Here is a 19,874-nt window from a genome sequence, read left to right on the forward strand (position 1 = left end):
CTGATAGATGAGTGTTGATCCTTTGAGCAACTAGAAGCAACACATTAAAGATGGCAGCCTGGGTCTTTGAGTAAGTGTGAGGAGAAAATCCCCCTGGTACACTGAGTAAAAAAACCTCTACTGAAATTTCAGGATTTATTTGTTGCAGAAGTTACCACACAGAATATTATCTCTATGAGTGGGGGGTCATAGGACAGTTATACATTCTAAATAAAATTTTTGCAGTCAAAGCAAGCCGTTGGAAAATGCAGTCAAAGCAAGCATTCTGTGAAGAATCAAAGTAGATAATAGAGTTATTTGTCTTGGAAAAGAGCTTTGGAGGAAAAAATTGGATTACAGGGAAACGATTAGGTTAAAATTTGATGAAATGAAGCACAGAATGGTAGTAGTAGTAGTGCTATAATTTTTATAAAGATATATTTGCAGCAATGTAGGTTGGATTATAGCACTGAGCTAGCAGGAGCCTGAAGACAGAAAGCATATGTAATTTCTCATCCACAAATATTCCTGTTGTACGCTTACAGAGATATAGTACTCATCAATTCTAGTTTTTGTATTTAAATCACTATGTATAAAACTTTTTAAACCTTTGTTTTCCAGAGTGAATTTTTTAACATTTTTCTGATCATGTAAGACATATATAGTTATTTCCTTATATTGTAGTGTATCTATAAAATCCACAGTATATGGTTAATATTTCTAAAAAGAAGGTGTTTGTACACATAGGAGAGTACTTATTTATTCCCTGCTAAGGTGTAGGCAGTGAGGTCAAGAAGACAAAAGTAGCCAACAACAAATTATTTTGAAGTAATTGAATAGCTAGCTTTAAATATCTTGAATAATGAATGTCTCTCTTCCCCTTGCAGATTTTTTATATTTTTTTCTTCTGTCACATCTATAGATTTAATACTTTGAAATACCTATCATGCAACAAGTGTATGTACAATGCCATATTTCATATATTTTATTTGATTCATCTTTATTCCCATAGGTAAATGTATTTTCTGATCATATTTGGTTAGAAAAAGAACAATTGCAAAAATTAATCCTTGCTGCTATCTTTATGTAACAATCTACAATATAAACTTTATAATACACAATTGAGCAGTCCTGGATGCAATTTAGTTTCGTAATATAAGATCACTGATTTTTACAAAAAATGTGCAATGATTTTTAACAATAGGCTATGAACATTTCAAACTTCGTTCCTTTGGATGACATTACTTTTCAAAATTGTTTCTCAAATAAGAAAATGTTAGTATATCGCCTCACTGCATATGTACACTATCCTTACCTCTAAGGAAGATACATTGCAGATGGATCTTTTCCAAATAATTAGTGTTTAGTAAAGATCAGAATAAACCCTCACCAGCTCAGTTAGATGATAATTATGTCAAATTACTACTCATCACAGTTACTATTTTAAACTGCATTTGTAAGGGGTTCTTACCCGGGGCATGCAGAAGGCTTGAAACTCGCTTTGATCTTTTGGTAGTGATCATTAGACCACACTTTTTTTTTTTTTTTTCCCTTGTGACTCCTGAAACTTCTAGAAATAGTCAAGAATGCATTGCATTCCATTAACTTTAATCATTGAGCTACAGTCTAATAATTCTTTTGTGAATATTTAGGACCTTACTTTTTAAAAAACATGGCATAATTTTTGTATTTATATGATTCCCTAGCACTATATACAAAATAGGGCAACACATAAATAGAGATGTGTCTGTTATTATCTTTTACAATGCTTATATCATGTGAGACTCTCCCCAGGACCCTAAAAAAATCTGCAGTGGCTTCCCATTGCAGTTTTAATAGGAACAAACCCATTCCCTGGGCTACCAGGCACTGCATGGTATAAATTCTGCCTACCTACTCTCTCTCCTTCTGACACATGCACTGTTATTGATTCTGTGCTCAGCACCCTGGTTCCTACAATATACCATGCATTTCTCACCAGCAGAAATGTGTGGGGATGCTCTCTAGAAGGCTGGTCACCACCTTTTGATCCTCTTCCTCTCAGCTGTTCTCTTAACTGACTACTTCCTATCCAGATCTCAGTCACCTTGTCTGTCTTTTTATGGACTATTCCACCAGACCTTTCGAAGCACCTGACATGTAGTAGGTGACAAGTAATATTTGTCAAAAGACGAAATGAAGGAGAAATAAAAGAAAGAATGAAAGGGGAGGAAGGAAAGAACAAGTGTTTATTGCATATTTTGTGAATTACATGTACAGTCCCCGCTTATTCATGGTTTCACCTTCAGTTCAATTTTGTTGTTTCAGTTACCTAAGTTCAGTTGTGTAGTTAAAAGATGTTAAATGGAAAATTCCAGAAATAAACAGTTTATCAGTTTTAAATTTCTACCCACCATTCAGAGTAGCATGATGAAATCTCATGCCAACCTGCTTTGTTCTGTCTGGGATGTGAATCCTTCCTTTGTCCAGCATATCCATGCTGTCTACTACACTATCTGTGCATTCGGCATCAACATCATCTACTCCTGACATCCAGCCATCAACACTGTGATAGACCAGTGATCCAGAATCACCTAAAGCAGATGTTCATTCTTCTAGCATATTGTTAGAAAGTCCTAGTAAGCCAGTGTTAAATCCTTATGCCTATACTTTTTACCTCACCCAATCCTATCAAATAGACATTTTATCATCTCACATCATCATAAGAAGAGTGAAAACAGTGCAATAAGATATTTTCTGAGAGAGACCACATCCACATAACTTGTATTATAGTATGTTGTTTTTTGTTTTTTATTTTATTTTTGTTAATTTCCTACTGTATCTAATTTATAAATTAAACGTTATTACATGTATGCATGTTTAGAAAAAACACATATATAAAATTTGGTGCTACCTGTTTTCAGACATTGATGAGGGTCTTGAAGTATTCCTCCATGGATAAGGGGGCCTGTATATAAATTCAGAAAATTTCATTTTAAAATGAATCCATCATCATTATTATAAATTCTAACTAGCAATTTGTGTGATTTGCTTCTATAGTGAAAGCTGTGAAGATGTTAGGAACATATTAGTTACACAAGCTCTTGAGATGTTTCTTTAAGTACATGTGTCCATGCTATTTGATATATTGTAGATCACTAAATGGTTCATGACAGTAATGGAAGCAACATCTCTGTAAACAATTAAAGTTATACACATGCAACTGTACCTCTGTAAGGCAGGGGTCCCCAAACTTTTTACACAGGGGGCCAGTTCACTGTCCCTCAGACCGTTGGAGGGCCAGACTATGCAAGGTGTGACACCCTTCACAGCCAGCGCTGCTGCCTCCACTATCCCAGACAGCGGTATACAGTGTCACAGGCCCAGCACCGCCTCCAGTGCTGTATACAGGGATGGCGATGATCAGCCTGTGACACTGTGTATACAGCGTCCTGGACATCTGCAGCAGTGGTGGGCCTCTTCTGTGGGAAGCCCACTGCTGCATGTTTCCCCTATTATAAGACACCTCCTAAAAATTAGACAGCCCTTGTCTTTTGGGTGTAAAATTAATATAAGACAGGGTCTTATAATAGGGGAAACACAGTGTATAGTAATGTGGGGGGAGACTTTTGGGCAAAGGGAGGTTATAGGGCCCATTATGTTGTTGTACATTTGGGGGAGTATGGGGGCCATTGTACTGTGTAGTAATGGTTATAGTGCTTTGCCTTTCTTCCTACTTCTGCTGTTGTTATTTCACACTGCTTCCAGGGATGTGGGGCGCTGCAGCCACAGACCGGATGTGCGTCATATGATGTGCTTCCGGAGCTGTGATGCGTGCGTCCCACGTCACCGGAAGTAGTACTGTACATGCCTGTGCTCCTCTCACTGACCACCAATGAAGGAGGTGCCCCTTCCTGAAGTGGGGTGTGGGCCGGATAAATGACCTTGGGGGCCGCATGTGGCCCGCGGGCCATAGTTTGGGGACCCCCTATGTAGGGTCTCCTATTGCATGCTTATGTAATGTGGGTCTCTCTATAATTAGATAATCAATTTAAATAGTTTTTGCTAATTTAATTTTCTTCTCCATTTCCTATTAATAGATTGTCATGGTTGATTAACCTGATGTAATTAATAATTTGGGAACTACATTGTGACTGCTGAAAGTCAGCATTAAAATGAGTCTTTAAATATTTTCAAGTCTTTTAATACCCTTCTTTAAAGACTGATTGAGGAGAATAGAGTCAATTTGAAGATAATCAGTTCCAGCACAATGTTAATATAACCTATGGTCATTTTAATGGACCAGTGTAAGAGTTTATTCAATTAGTTATCTCATATATTTTTAATCTTGGAAAATTATATTGTTACTTTAATTGATGTAGTTTCCATTTAAAATGTAGGAAATTTAGGAGAAAAATATTTTAAAAAGGGAAGAAAAGTTTCAAAGTATGATATATAACAAAAATAATACATTTGTTTATTTTGTATATTATTGGCTTTACAAAATTGATTTTTCATTTTACCTTTAATGAGTAGATCAATAGACTTTAAAGGTTTGTTTTATCTTAGGACTTATTCCATACAACTTATTCATTCAGTAAAGTATTTGAGCTGCTTTAACCTGACATACAGTATTCCAGTTAACTTAAAAATTATTATAAGTATGCTATTAATTTACTCAGTAAATATTTATTGAGCTCTTATTACATACTAGCCAGCATTTTACCATAAGAGACAACAGCAGTGAACAAAAGAGTCTTCATCATGGTTTATTTACCTGGTGTAATTAATCAAGTAGGAAAAGAGGCAACTATTCATAGACAGATAGATAGATAGATAGATAGATAGATAGATAGATAGATAGATTAAAAATGAGAAGTCAGGAAAAGTTTGTAGGGAGTTCTGGGGAAGAGAAAGAGATTCTTAGAAAGGTGAAGGTGTCAATAAGAAAGTGCTTACAATGATGGGTTGTACTATCTTAGATGAATAGCTAGGGATGTGAGAACATGGGAAAGCATGGAGGAGTGGTCTGAAGTGGACTTGGTACTCCTACTTTTGAAGAATTACTGAATTGTGGCTATTTGAGGGAGTAAAAGTATTGGAAATAGAGAAAAAATAGTAGATAGAGTAAGATGTTTAAGCCTGAGATTTTGGAATTGGTGTGTACTTATTTTTATTAGCAGGTCATACAGGACATAGATATGACCTTGCAAGTAGATGGCTGAGATATGGTTGAGGATCAAGTCATTGTAAAAGAGATGGTCAATATCCTTCCATGTTGGTATTGAATCATCAAGAACTTTGACTGGAATAGTGAAATTGACTATGATCCAGGTGTTAAAATCTTTAAGGAAGTAAATCTGGGACATCTGTAATTTATTTTAACAAGGGAAGGTAGCAGGCAGTGTTTCCTGAGAGTTGCAGCCTCAAAACTGGAGGTTTTTAGGAAAGAAGCTAATAGACTGTATGTGGTAATGAAGTGTAAGAATTCCTAAAGTTGAGGCTACATCAGGTACCTAAGTGAGTTTCACAACTAACCAACATTACTGTGTTATTTGGAGGGTATAGTAGCTTGGTGCTCAACACCATACCAGTCTCCTTTTAATGGTCCCTGAAGAATTGCAGAATATGAAAAGCTACAATCCGTATCTTCAAGATTCTCTTACCACTAGTGTCCCCAATGTGATTGCGGTTCAGGCAATCTTTTGCCTTCCTAGAAAGCTGTATTTCAGTGCCTTTTGCTCTATATGCCAACAAGCACAGTCAAAGGCATGTGGAGTTTTTCACCTTGTCAGCCACTTTGAGGATCTTGAGAGGCATGTGGAATGCATTTCACTGACTCAGGCTGTAGAAGACATGTTGTGGTTCTGAAGCTGCTACTGCTACATAACCTTCCTCATTGTGGCAGTTGAGTGATGGAGAACTGAAGCTGGTGACTTCCTAATTGTGGAAGAGACAGCAAGTCTCCTGGATCCTTGTTCTGCTGCGTAGCTTTAGAATTAGGTAATGTTTGGCTTAAAGTCTATTTCATCGTCCCTACCAGTGATTTGGTAAGGCATTTACCATGCTGTGACAAATTTCCCACTAGTCTGAGTGAATTCTGGTCTCTTCTACTAGAACTCTGAACAGTACAAAACACCCAGAAAAAGCTACATAGAATTCTATCTGGTACATGTAGAGTGTGGGGTTAAGGAAAATATATGCATATTTTATTTTGCTTCCCTTTTAATCATTAATTCTTCTATTGGTTATGTAGAATGCAAGAGAAATTCATTAAACTTACTTTCCTCTTGATTTCATGTCTAACATTATCAACATCTTTCATGAATCATCTAGTTTCCTGGGGTATTTTACTAAGTAATATGATAAGTTATCTTTGTTTTTCTGGTTCAAATCTTTCCTTAGTTAACCTTCCAAAGTTGACGTAAGAGTGGGTACATTTATGTAAAACATAATAAAACAACTGTATTAGTTGGCTGAGGCTGCCATAGGAAAGTACTGCAAACTGGTGGCTTACACAACAGAAATGTGTTATCTCACATTCTGAATACTCAAAGTCTAAAATCAAGGTGTTTGCAGAGTTGGTTCCTTCTGAAGGCTGTGTGGGAGAATCTGGTTCATTCTTTGACCATTTGATTGCTTCAGATTCCTTGGCTTGTAGATAACCTCTTCCTGTGTCTTCACATTGTCTCCTTGTGTATGCGTCTGTTTCTGTTCAAATTTCTCCTGTTTATAAGGACACAGTCATATTGGATTAGGACTTAACCAAATATTAACCTCTTCAAAGACCCTATTTTCAAATAGGTTTAAACTTACAAGTACTGGAGTTAGGATTTCAATGTATGTGGTGGAACACACAACTCAACCCATAAAAATAAAGTCAAATGTTATTTTATATATCAAATTATAACTAGAAATGTCTGGTAACTGAAAGCTACATGGACAGAAAAGTTGATAAATGAAGACAGGAACATTGGATGTTACATCTGATTTAATCTCAGCAAGAACTCTTTTCAGGAAGTATTATCCTCCTCTTACAAATAAGTAGAATCTGTCTATTGGTGGTTACATAACTTGGCCAAGTTTAAATAGGCATAGAGATAGTATTTGAACTTTAAAATGATGAAACTAATCTATCTGAAACAAATCCATACACTTTCCCACTCTTCTACTCTTCCCCAAATAGAAAATCTATATGAGAATTATAAATCTAAGGGCATCTTTTCCTTAATTCTCACAACTCATGTGGAAAAAAAATATAATATGTTTAAAACTATTTAAGGCATGAGATACAAAAAAAAATTTGGCATGCTTGGAGTTTAGGGTTGTTCCAAGTATGTGATGTGCTGGTATAGTAGAAATTCAATAAAGTGTTTTGGTGAGAGATGATAAACTGTGAGAAAGGAGAGAAAAGATTGAGAGTCTAGAAATCTATTTGGAGTAGAATTTGTAGGCCTTGGTGATTTATTGCACGTACTCATGAGAAAAATTAATATGAATGACTCCCAGATTTCTCATTTTAAAATAAAATCATTAAATAATCCAGTATTTATCAAACAATATTCAAAAAGAGAAAATGTGGGGAAGGTAAGTCTTGAGGACATTAAATTTGAGTTGACTTTAAAACATCCAGATGGTACATACTGAGAAGGTGTAATATAAACATCTAAGCTGATGAGTAAAGCAAGTGAGAGTCTTCAGTAGCCTGGACTGGCCATCAGAGTAGATAAAGAGCAGATAAATCTAAACCCAAGTCAGAAATCAGAGAAATTGATGATAAAGCTAAAATAATTGTAGCAAAATCTTTGGAATTTTTGCTATTTATATTTTTATTAGTTTGTGTAAACATGGCATATTTATCAATATAAATAATATGCATTTAGATTTGTATGTTATTTGCATTTATCAAAGTGTGTTTATATCTATGTTGGGTAATCTTCAAGAGATCTGAACCACAGCAGGATTTTATCCCACAGGAAAGATTTCTTTTGATTTACTCTTTGGTACATGTAGTTGGTAGGAAAGAGACGGCTAACCTTGTATCCCTCATTACTCCAGTTAGCATTGACTACTTCAGCATCTTTCAAATACTGTTCATTACAAATAAAGTATAATTTAAATTGGAAGTTTATTTTTATTATGATGATTTTATATATCTTCATTTTTCAATGTAAAAATACCAGATGCATACTAGTGATATAAAATTCATGGCAGGTCCAATAATAGAAACATATACATTCTCTCTCCTTAAGTTTATTTTAGCTGTATGTGATCATACGGATTAAATATAATAGCAGAAAACAACACTTAAGAAATACAAAAAGTGGATAAGAAGAAAGTCTCTTAAGACTCCACCAGAGATTCTTCTTTATAATAAAAGCATAAGTGACAGCTTAAATGATAAAATTTCATAGAACAATAAATGAGTTAATTTATTTTTTACCAATCTTTTATCAAGGAAAGCACAGTATACTTAAACAAGGAATAAAGGTAGCCCAGGCAGGATAATTTAGTATATTTATTTTAAGAAATAGACATAAACTTTATCATTGTATAAAAGTAATTATTTTGAATGGCCATGTGTGTCAAAAAAAGTATCATCTAGTTGTATCAGAATTGTATGATTTAAGACTACCAAATTCCCTTAAAGTGTTTTATTTCTAATTTCAGCCTTAGTAAATCAATTTATTTGCATGTGGATAAATTATGACAGTGCATACCTCCAAAAATGTCCTGAAGTTATATGTATGAAAATCCTAATTAAAAAATATATATACACTCCTAGTCTAGAAGAGTCAAAATAAAATAACTTACAGTTAATTCATTTGCTCAGATGATTACAGAAAAAAAATTACAGATGTTGTTATTTAGCAACTTAATATGTGAATTGTCTATGATAGAATATAATAGTGAAGACCTTAACTTTGAATTTTACTTATTACATAAATTGGTTTGCTTTTAGAATAAGAAAGATAATGTATTTTAAATGCAAACATCAGTAAATGTTGACATGTGACTAAGATTAATAGGAGAGAGGAAATTTTCTGAGCAATTCTGCTTATTGCACTAACCCTATGTATTGTATTTGTTTAAGGGAGGAATCTTGGATGGGACAGAAGAGGGCAGAACCAATGAATAAATTTTAATTAAATTCTGGAAGTTCTATTGAGGCAGACATAAAAGATTTTCTGTCTATCGTCACAATTTCAAATCAATCTGCTCTTGTAGTATTGATTCAAAAATAATCATATGGGTAAATAAGAAGATAAAATACAAATACTTGAATATAACTGTTGTTTGCTTGCTTGTTCATTTTTTGCAGAGCAACGAGGTTTATTTCTGGCACAGAGGGGAAAATCATATATAAAGCAGACTGCTAATTTATTGCCATTTGAATGTCATAGATGATAAATCTAGATTCATTTCATAATTTGCTAATGGAAAATATAAACATTCATATGACACTGATCTTCAGAGAAAGATTACTATACATGCCTAATTGTTCTACCTTTATTATATATTGTTGATCAATTCCAAATCAATGGGCATAGATTGTGAAAACTATAATCTAAATAGTTTAGATTATATGTAATCTAAATCTAAAAAATAATGTCTTTTTTATTTGTTTGTTTGTTTGTTTTTTGAGACAGAGTCTTGCTCTCTCATGCAGGCTGGAGTACAGTGGTGAAATCTTGGCTCATGACAACCTCCACCTTCTTGGTTCAAGCAATTCCTCTGCTTCAACCTCCTGAGTAGCTGGGATTACAGGTGCATACCACCATGCACAGCTAAGCTTTTTTTGGATTTTTAGTAGAGACAGGATTTCACCATGTTGGCCAGAGTGGTCTAGAGCTCCTGACCTCAGGCATTCTGCCTGCCTGGGCCTCCTAAAGTGCTGGTATTACAGGTGTAAGCCACCATACCTGGCCCATAAAATCATTTTTAAAAATTAAAGTAAACTGTTGCACAAGTATTAATATCTTGGTTGGTGAACATACCATAAGATGCCAACATTATAGAAAAGAAGATGAAAAGTATATGTGAACTCTGTATACTATCTTTATAGCTCTTCTATAAATCTGAAATTCTTTCAAAATAAAAAGATTTGGTTCCATATCTTTGCAATTGAGAATTGTGCTGCTTTTGACTTGCAGATGCATGAGTCTTTTTCATATAATGACTTGTTTTCCTTTGGGTAGATACCCAGTAGTGGGATTGCTGGATCAAATTGTAGTTCTACTTTTAGTTTTTTGGAATTTCCACACTGTTTTTCATAGTGGTTGTACTAGTTAACATCCCCACCAGCAGTGTAAAAGTGTTCGCTTTTCACCACATCCATGCCAATATATATTGGTTTTTGACTTTTTAATTATGGACATCCCTGCAAGAATAAGGTAATATCTCGTTGTGGTTTACATTTGTGTTTCTCTGATAATTATTGATGTTGAGCATTTTTCCATGTTTGTCGGCTTTTTGTATATCTTCTATTGAGAATTGTCTATTCATGTCCTTTGCCCACTTTTTGATGGAATTATTTTTTTTTCTTGCTAATTTGTTTGAGTTCCATGTAGATCCTGGATATTAGTCCTTTGTCAGATGTGTAGTTTGTAAATATTTTCTCCCACTTTACAGGTTGTCTGTTTACTCTGCTGACTATTTCTTTTGCTGTTCAGAAGCTTTTTAGTTAACACCATGCAATACTACTTAACCATCAAAAGGAACAAAATAATGTGTTTTGCAGCAATTTGGATGAAGCTTAAGGCTATATTCTAAGTGAAGTAAATCAGGAATGAAAACTAAATATCATATTTGGTTCTCATTTATTAATAAGTTGAAGCTAAGCTATGAGGATATAAAGACATAAGAATGAGGTAATAAACTTTTGGGAGTTGCAGGGAAGAATGGGAGGGGAGTGAGGGGTAAAAGACTACATATTTGGTATACTGCACATTGCTTGAATGATGGGTGCACCAAAATTTCAGATATCACCACCAAAGAACTCATCTATGTAACCAAAACCCACCTGAACCACAAAAATTTTGAAATAAAAATAAACAATAAAAAAGTTTAAGTAATAAACATTTTTGGGAAAAGCTAAAATTATTTTTTAAATACAATAAAAATAAATGGGTTAATTTTAAGGGAATATTAGAATTTAGATCAAAGAAAAATTCTATTTTAACCTGGGTCCAGCATCACGAAGTTTAGAAGGTAGAATGCTCAGAGAATGTAAGTAATTTGTTTTAGCTGCAGGTACATAAGAGATAGCATTGGGAGATGGAAAAGGAGAGGCAGAGCCTGACCAGGACATTAGGTATGTTTTCTATCAGCATGAGGTGTTTAGATTTTGTAATGAAGGGATTGGGGAACTGTTAAGGAATTTTAAATAAGGGATGATGAGATAGCCTCTACTAAAGTATTAGACACATTGTTAGCTAACATGCTGACATTGACAGATACTACAGAAAAATAAATAAATAAATAAAAGCAGACCAAAAAAAATCATACAGTTCATCTCAATAGGCCTTGAGGGATTCCATTTACTGGAGTAACTGCACCTCTTATTTATTTAGTGCTATGTGTTTATATGCTAAATACTTGTTTTACCTTGTGGCATATAAACTGCGTACGAATCCTATAAAGTTGTTGTTAGACTATTATCAGTTTTTTTCTTCAAGTTAAACATTCTATTGGCCAATTTCACAAAACTAAGAGGAGAAATCTTTCTTTGAATAGACACAGTCTGCTTCCTGTAGAAATGCTTGGTCTATTCAGTTAGACAATCAGCTCAGGGCTTGGAAATGTTATGTTCTTAAAGGACTACTTAGCAGGAATCCCATTGCACACACACATACACACACACACACACACACACACACACACACACACACACACACATTCATCTTCTTTTTTGCACTGAGCATTGATTATGTTCCATATACTGACTTAGATCCCGAAGGTATAAAAGTAAATAACAGGGTTGATTTTTTGTTTTTCCCCTCACAGAACCTACATTATAGAGGAAATAACTTGATACAACTTTGAATGTATTTGCATATATTTAAAATCTACTGGTACATATAATTTTGTACAGTGCATTTTGAAAACACACTATTATTTAGGAACATTTTCTTATATTATCCAAATTTGCATGATTATGAATTGCATTTTAGTCATTTTTAACTATGGATATTATTGTTTATAAATCTTGATCTTCATTTCTGATTATTTTCTTATAATGTTTTCCTGGAAGATGCATTATTTGCTTAACAAATAATTTTCCAAAAGTTTGTGCTAATTAACACTTATCACAAAGTGTCTGATAGCAGTGGTGAGAGGGATTTTTTTCTTTTATATGCTTTTTCAAATGCAAATGATGTCTCTTGACATTATTGGAAAATGCCCAGATGTGGGTCAAAAATGTTCACAAAGTTGACCTAACATTTTTCAGAATCGTCTCTGTATGCTAGGTAGTTTTCAACTTTCATTGCTTTGCTTGAAAATTAACAGAATTTTTTTTTTTTTTTTTTTTTTTTTTGCTGTGTATCTTGCAACAAAAATCTTATTGAACATGGCTTTCCTTTTCCTAGTAAATTATTGTTGTGGATGAAACTTCACCACATCTATCCTACTGCCATTTGAAGATAAAGGAAAGGATAAAGATGAAAAACAAGGAAAACTATAAAGAAAACTAATTAGAATGTTTTCTAATTAGTTGCACATCAGCCTCCTTGGCTGACTCTGAGTTAATGCTTAATGTTTCATGTGGGTGAACATGATTTCAGACATGGCCTTATTTTTTATGCTTCCTAGTCATGAATATTTTGTTTGTAATAGAAATTTCTTTGAAGATTTTTTCTTTTATGATGAATATACAAAATTACTACATTCCTATATTAATTTAAAAACAGTTAAGAATGAGAATTCTTTCCCCCACACAAATCAGAAATTCCACAGAGTATTCTTAACTCAGGGTTATCATCTGTTTAAATCCCTGTTATACATGCCACACACATTTGTGACTTTCTGTATCTCCTTTGTTGTTGCTAAAATTGGTACAATCATAAAACTTATGATGTTGCCTTTACAATTAAAGTAATACAATCTGTAAAGAACCTTGAACAGTGTCTCATACCTAACTAATGAATAAATTTTAGATACTATATTGTATATACTTGTTTTAAAATTTAGTTCAGCTTTTTGCTCTTCTGATTAAGATTATACAATTACAGCTTCAAATGTAAAACAAGTTTGAGGTTTTATATGATTAATTGGAAAAATTAGTATTAAGACAAGTTTGGTAAGGTTAAAATCACAGAAGCTCATGAGAAATGTATGGTTTCTGTGGGAAATATGATTGCAGCTCACACACACACACACACACACACACATTTATATGCATGCATGTGCCTTATCTGTTTATTTGTATATATGTTATTAGGGAAATATATATAGACTTTTTTTAGATGCTTTGTAATTAGTATATTAAGGAGACAATGCATTTCAAGAATTGCTTAAATTCTGATACCTTGATTTAAGCATGTGAACATATGAGACTTTTAAACATACAATTAAAGTTGTTCATCATAATTTGCTATACTACCAACATTAGTTACTTTGGAGCGTAAGTCAAATGGTTTAAAGTAATCCTGTAACATACCTAAAAAACACTTTCCTATATTACACATGCAAATTACTTCTCCATGTAAAGGTCTTTTCACTTTAATTTCTGCATTATCCAGCTCTGAAGTCACTACTCTGGCTTATCATGGTCCACAGACAAGGAGGGGGGCAAATAACCAAGACTGGTCAAGATGTATATGGATTTATTTATATATGGATGGCATAGCAGAAGGAAACAATTTTGGAAGTGCAAGGCTTCAAGAAGCAGCATATTATGATAAACCCCTCCTACAGAAAGGTATCATTTTTATCACTGATATCAGAGGATAAATAGCTGTTTAGAAAATATTCAAGTTTTGGAATCTAAAATGTAACTGACATTTTAAATATGTGTAAAGATAACTTTTGGAACCTGCCAACTAAGAAACCAAAATGTGAGGCATAGGAAATTAAGCAATTGTTGTGGTAAGGTTGCTTTTATCTTTGATATATGTTCATTTATATTTTCCTCTTCTAAATTCCTGTGTCCCTTAACATCTGATAGATAACATGGAATGGTTCAGAACTTTAAAAAATGTTAACTTTTTACTTCTGATGAAGAAAAGTGAGGTTAAGTTCTCACCAAAATGATGCTGAGTCCTTTGTATTCAGAAAAAAGAGAGAATATTTTCTTCAAAGATGGCATCTAACTTCCTTACTTGTTCAAGCTAATTTCCCAGAATTCCAACCTGTTCTAGGTCCACAGAAACCATATGTGGTTGTAGAAGTGAGTAGAGGTGATCTACAGCTTTGATATGGGGACAGAGAGAAACTAGGCTGAGTCTCACACCAGAAGACTTTATATAATTTCAGATCCACATGAAAAGAAATCAAGAGATAAAAAAAAAAAAAAAGGGTTAGGTGGAGTGAACAGGTTAAGAAAGCAAAGCCTAGAAGTATTTCCTAAAGCAAGAGGATATGGGTGAAGAAAGCTATTAAGGACACCAAGGCCCCTAAGCTCCTTGGGACAAACAAAAGATCCTAAATAAATCCTTGCACATAAAAACCTGTTCACTTGGGCTCTATACCTGACATTTTACCTTGGTCTCAACTTTTAGACCAAAAGTTGGAGGAGGATGAGATGGAATTCTTCAGTAATAAAATTTGAAAGTCTTTTATCATCAAAATGAAGGTTAAAATGGAAAACCTTCTTTATCTTACCATTTTTTAATTTCTGTGTAATATTTGGAAGTCTGTGAGCCACTAAGAAGGGGCGCAATCTAGATCTTCACCATCTACACATCTAAACATCTCACTGATAACTAATGGGCAAAAGGTTCTGCATTGGTTTGGACCCCAATAAAGTGATATTATTTCTATTCTTTAAAGTGCCTATGAAAGTAAGCTCTTGTTATTTATAACTACTTAAGTTTTACAAACTTCTTACCATAAATATCATCTCAATTGATCCTTGGAGATAATACATGAGAGACATAGTATTTGTACTATAAAGTTTATTTCAGAGATGAAGCATACACATATTTATATATTACACACACACACACACACACACACACACACACACACACACATATGTATATATATATAATAAACTTAATGCCTCACCCTAAAGTTTAGTATGATGTGACTACTAGAATCCAGATCTAGGGAATATAGTACTTTTTTATGTCAGAAGTAGGAGCAGAGGCTCTTTGGTATTATTATTTTCTTAATCTCGAATACTAAGAAAACAAATAGCACATGGATTTAAATTTAGAAATCTTTGGTTATGTAACAGGGCTTCAGATGTTAAATGTTTTCTGCTGTAGTGCTTAGATCAACCAGTCTGTGTGAGATTGGACAGGTCCCTCCAGTTTCTCATTAATTATTCTCCATCTAAAACTGATTATACTTTGGGTTTTGAACAAAGGAGACACAAATGTGTTTTCTGTTTTAAAAGGATTCCTGTAGCTAGTATGCCTAGCATAGACTAAAGGAGACAGGGATAGAAGCAGATATCAGTTATGAGGTTACTATGGGAGGAAAGATAAAGATGACTCAGACCAGCATGGTTGCTGGAAAGAAGTTGACAAGTAGTTATATTCTGGATATGATGTGAAAAATAAATCCAACAAAATTTTCTAATAAACCGAATAAAAAATAAAATGAGTTAATAGAGATTTCAAGTTTTGGGCCTTGATAATATCTACAGATAGAGTATTAGCTATAAAAATTTACTTCAGAGGTACACATAAAATCCAATTAAAACAATTTCCCAGACATTTTATTAAGAATTGTAGTCTAAGTTTTAATTGTATCTTTAGTTACAAGCTCATAAGATATAGATAAGAAAAATATTGCTTTATTATGTAAGAAATTGGATAGTGAAACCCCATCTCTACTAAAAATACAAAAAATTAGCTGGGCATGGTGGCGCGTGCCTGTAATCCCAGCTATTCAGGAGGCCGAGACAGGAGAATTGCCTGAGCCCAGGAGGCGGAGGTTGCGGTGAGCCGAGATTGCGCCATTGCACTCCAGCCTGGGTAACAAGAGCGAAACTCCGTCTCAAAAAAAAAAAAAAAAAAAAAAGAAAAGAAATTGGAGATTTTCTTTATAAAACCCACAAGAAAAGAATAATGATAAATATACAGTTTCCACTTAGATATAATAAAACAACTGAAGTGTAAAAGATGTAAGCAGATTTGTTTGAAAAGAAAATCAATATGAACTAATGATAGCTTGTGTTAAAAATATAATCTTAAGCTTATTCATGAATGGAAGTCTAGTTTCTAGATAAGCATTTCTGTCAGCTAGCATTGCTCATCTGAATCATAGGGAAAAAAAACAAAAGTATTTGAATAACTATTTTCTCAATTCTCCTAAGATAGTACATAACTATCACCATTCTGGATGTGTATGAGAGAAGTTAATTAGTATATAATTGGATGCTTTAAGGCATTAGAACTTATCCTCTTGTGTAACCATGTTTAAGACGTGCTGGTATAGATCAGGGCCACATCTGGCCTACCACCTGTTTTTGTAAATAAAGTTTTACTGGAACACAGCCATGCCTACTGTTCACATATTATCTGTGTTGCTTTTGTGCTATAACATTAGAGTTGAGTGCCAGGAAAGAGACTGTATAGCCAGAAAAGCCTAAATTATTTACTATCTGGCCCTTTGCAGAAATAAAGGTTTCTAAATGATTGGCTGAATCAATACACATAATTTGTCTACTTTACCCATGCTAGTTATATGATATCTAGAATATTATGTCACTTTTTCTGCAAAAGATCTTGATAAAAATTAGTTTCAAGAAAAAGATGAACAAAACAGTGTAGAAATAGGAAACTTAATATATGTGTTTAATTCAATTTATCAAAAATTAGTTGTATCCTTTGTATGTATCAAACACTGTATTTTGTTTGGGGTAAAGAAAGAATGAGCAAAATCCATGTGTTCAGTGAGCTTTTATTCTAATAGAGAAAATACATATACATAAACGTAATGCTGTGTAGCAGTGTTAAGTTAGAGTTATGTGCAAGGTGCTCTAAACATAAGTTAATTCTGCTGATGGAGGACTGGCAAAAGTTTCATGCAGAGTAGAAGTTTGACGTGGGCTTCTAAAGAATGGGAGAAAATGTTTACAAACCATATATCTGTAAGTGGTTAATATCCAAAATATATAAGAAACTCCTACAACTCAGCAAAAAACTAGTAAGTCATTTTAAAAATGGGCGAATGACTTGAATAGACATTTCTCCAAAAAAGGCATACAAATGGCCAACCAGTGTATGAAAAGATGTTCAGTGTCACCAGTGATCAAGAAAATGCAAATCAAATCCACAATAAGATACCACCTTGAAATTGTTCTGATGGCTACTATGAAAAAGATACAAGATGACAAGGGCTGGCAGGGAGAAAAGTAAATTCTGGCCACTTTAGAGGGAATGGCAATTAGCACAGCTATTATGGAAAACAGTATGGAGTTTTCTCCAAAAATTAAAATAGAGTATTGTATAAAAGGAGAGAAGCTTAGCATTCCCCTTGACAAGAGGAATAGAAAATCAAATACTTATAAGTGGGAGCTAAATGATGAGAACACGTGGACACATAGAGGGAAATAACACATACTGAGGCCTATTAGAAGGTGGAGGGTAGGAGGAGGGAGATCAGGAAAATAACTATTGGGTTCTAGGCTTAATACTTGGGTGATGAAATAATCTGTACAACAAACCTCCATGACACACGTTTACCTATGTGACAACCCTGCACGTGTACTCCTGAAGTTAAAATAAAGGTTTTTATAAAAATAGAAAAAAAAAAAAGGAAAAGAAAATTTGGAAAATTTTCAGATAGACAAGAAAGAAAAGAAGTATTCTAATGGAAGAGTATACATAAGCAAATATTGAAAGTTATAACTGATGTCTTTGTAGAAAGGTGAGTACAAAGAATATTTTGCAAGCCCAATGTAACTTTGCCTATAAATTCTGACATCCTTATCCTGGTTGTTTTTACCAGCATGACAGTGTTTTCATGATATAGCAGCTGCTGAATGACTTAGTGGTACTCCATCCTGTACCTCAGGGACCTGAGAACATGGAGGCAACCCTGCTGGGTTCTCTGTGCTTCAGCCTGCTCTGCTCCTCTTTTGATCTAATTCCTTACCACTAGAACAGATGGCCAAGAGGCTAGACCCAATTCAGTATCCCGTTACTTCTTCTATACCATCTCCATCTTCTACACCATCTTCATTTCAGGGTTACCAGGAACCCTGAAAACCCCTGATTCATTGCTTCAAGCCTGTTTCTGGAGACTGAATGGGCCTCCTCCTTTGTCTGCAACCCTCATCTCTGACTTGTATACATACTCTTATGACTATAGAGCCAAAGGGAGACTGCTTGTAGTTGAGAAGCTGGGATGTGTGGGTCAGGGTATACACGTGTACCAGAGGGACTTTACTGTGTGCAGTAGAGCTGGTGGGGGGGAAGAAGAGGGGGCACCACTGAGCTTCCACTTGCACTTTTGTGTTAGACCCTCCAAATGTCGTGGACAAGCCTGCAGCCAGATGCCAGAAAATAACAACTGCTAGACATTGCTCTAGAGCTGCATATAGATTAGACTAACTTGCAGAAGAAGCAAGAGCTCAATAAAACACCAAACAAAAAACAACATCCTGGGCAAAACACTTGGCTAAAGGAAATAGAATAATGGATTCTGACCTTTTGATTAATCACCAATATTTTCCATCTCTTTGTAAAAATGAAGCATTAATAGCCCCTCCACCATTACTCTCAACACATTCAAGTGAACCTCTTCTTTTCAGCATTCTTTTGAGTAGTTTGACTCTTTCTTCCCTTTTCTTTTCTTTTAAAATCATACTTTAAGTTCTGGGATACATGTGCAGAGCGTGCAGGTTTGTTAATTAGGTATACACATGCCGTGGTGGTTTGCTGCACCCATCAATTTATAATCTACGTTAGGTATTTCTCCTAATGCTATCCCCCTCCTAGGCCTCCACCCCTCAACAGGCCCAGTGTGTGACGATCCCCTCCCTGTGTCCATGTGTTCGCTCCCCTCCCTGCGTCCATCTGTTCTCTTCCCTCCCTGTGTCCATGTGTTCTCTCCCTTCCCCATGTCCGTGTGTTCAACTCCCACTTATGATTGAGAACATGCAGTTTGTGGTTTTCTGTTCTTGTGTTAGTTTGCTGAGAATGATGGTTTCCAGCTTCATCCATGTCCCTGAAAAGGACATGAACTCATTTTTAATGGCTGCATAGTATTCCATGGTATATATATATATATATATATATATATATATATATATATATGTCACATTTTCTTTATCCAGTCATTGAGTTGGTTCCAAGTCTTTGCTATTGTGAATAGTGCTTCAATAAATATGCATGTGCATGCTTCACTATAGTAGAATGATTTATAATCCTTTGCATACATACCTAGTAATGGGATTGCTGGGTCAAATGGTATTTCTGATTCTAGATCCTGAGGAATCACCACACTATCTTCCACAATGGTTGCACTAATTTATACTCCCACCAACTGTGTAAAAGTATTCCTATTTATCTACATCCTTTCCAGCATCTGTTGTTGCCTGACTTTTTAAAGAACGCCATTCTAACTGATGTGAGATGGTACCTCATTGTGGTTTTGATTTGCATTTCTCTGATGACCAGTGATGATGAACTTTTTTTCATGTTTGTTGGCCACATAAATGTCTTCTGGTGAGAAGTGTCTGTTTATATCCTTCACCCATTTTTTGTTGGGGTTGTTTGTTTTTTCTTGTAAATTTGTTT

At 34.5% G+C, this 19,874-nt stretch overlaps 1 protein-coding gene and 1 pseudogene across 16 annotated transcripts in view; both read left to right on the forward strand.

Annotated features, from left to right (window-relative positions):
• Positions 1 to 19,874, forward strand: part of PPFIA2 (PTPRF interacting protein alpha 2) — a 500,797-nt gene that overhangs the window by 231,670 nt on the left and 249,253 nt on the right. The window lies entirely within an intron of this gene.
• LOC120365203 (U6atac minor spliceosomal RNA) lies at positions 17,573 to 17,639 on the forward strand (annotated as a pseudogene).

This window comes from Saimiri boliviensis, chromosome 7, assembly GCF_048565385.1.
Source record: "Saimiri boliviensis isolate mSaiBol1 chromosome 7, mSaiBol1.pri, whole genome shotgun sequence".
NCBI lineage: Eukaryota > Metazoa > Chordata > Mammalia > Primates > Cebidae > Saimiri > Saimiri boliviensis.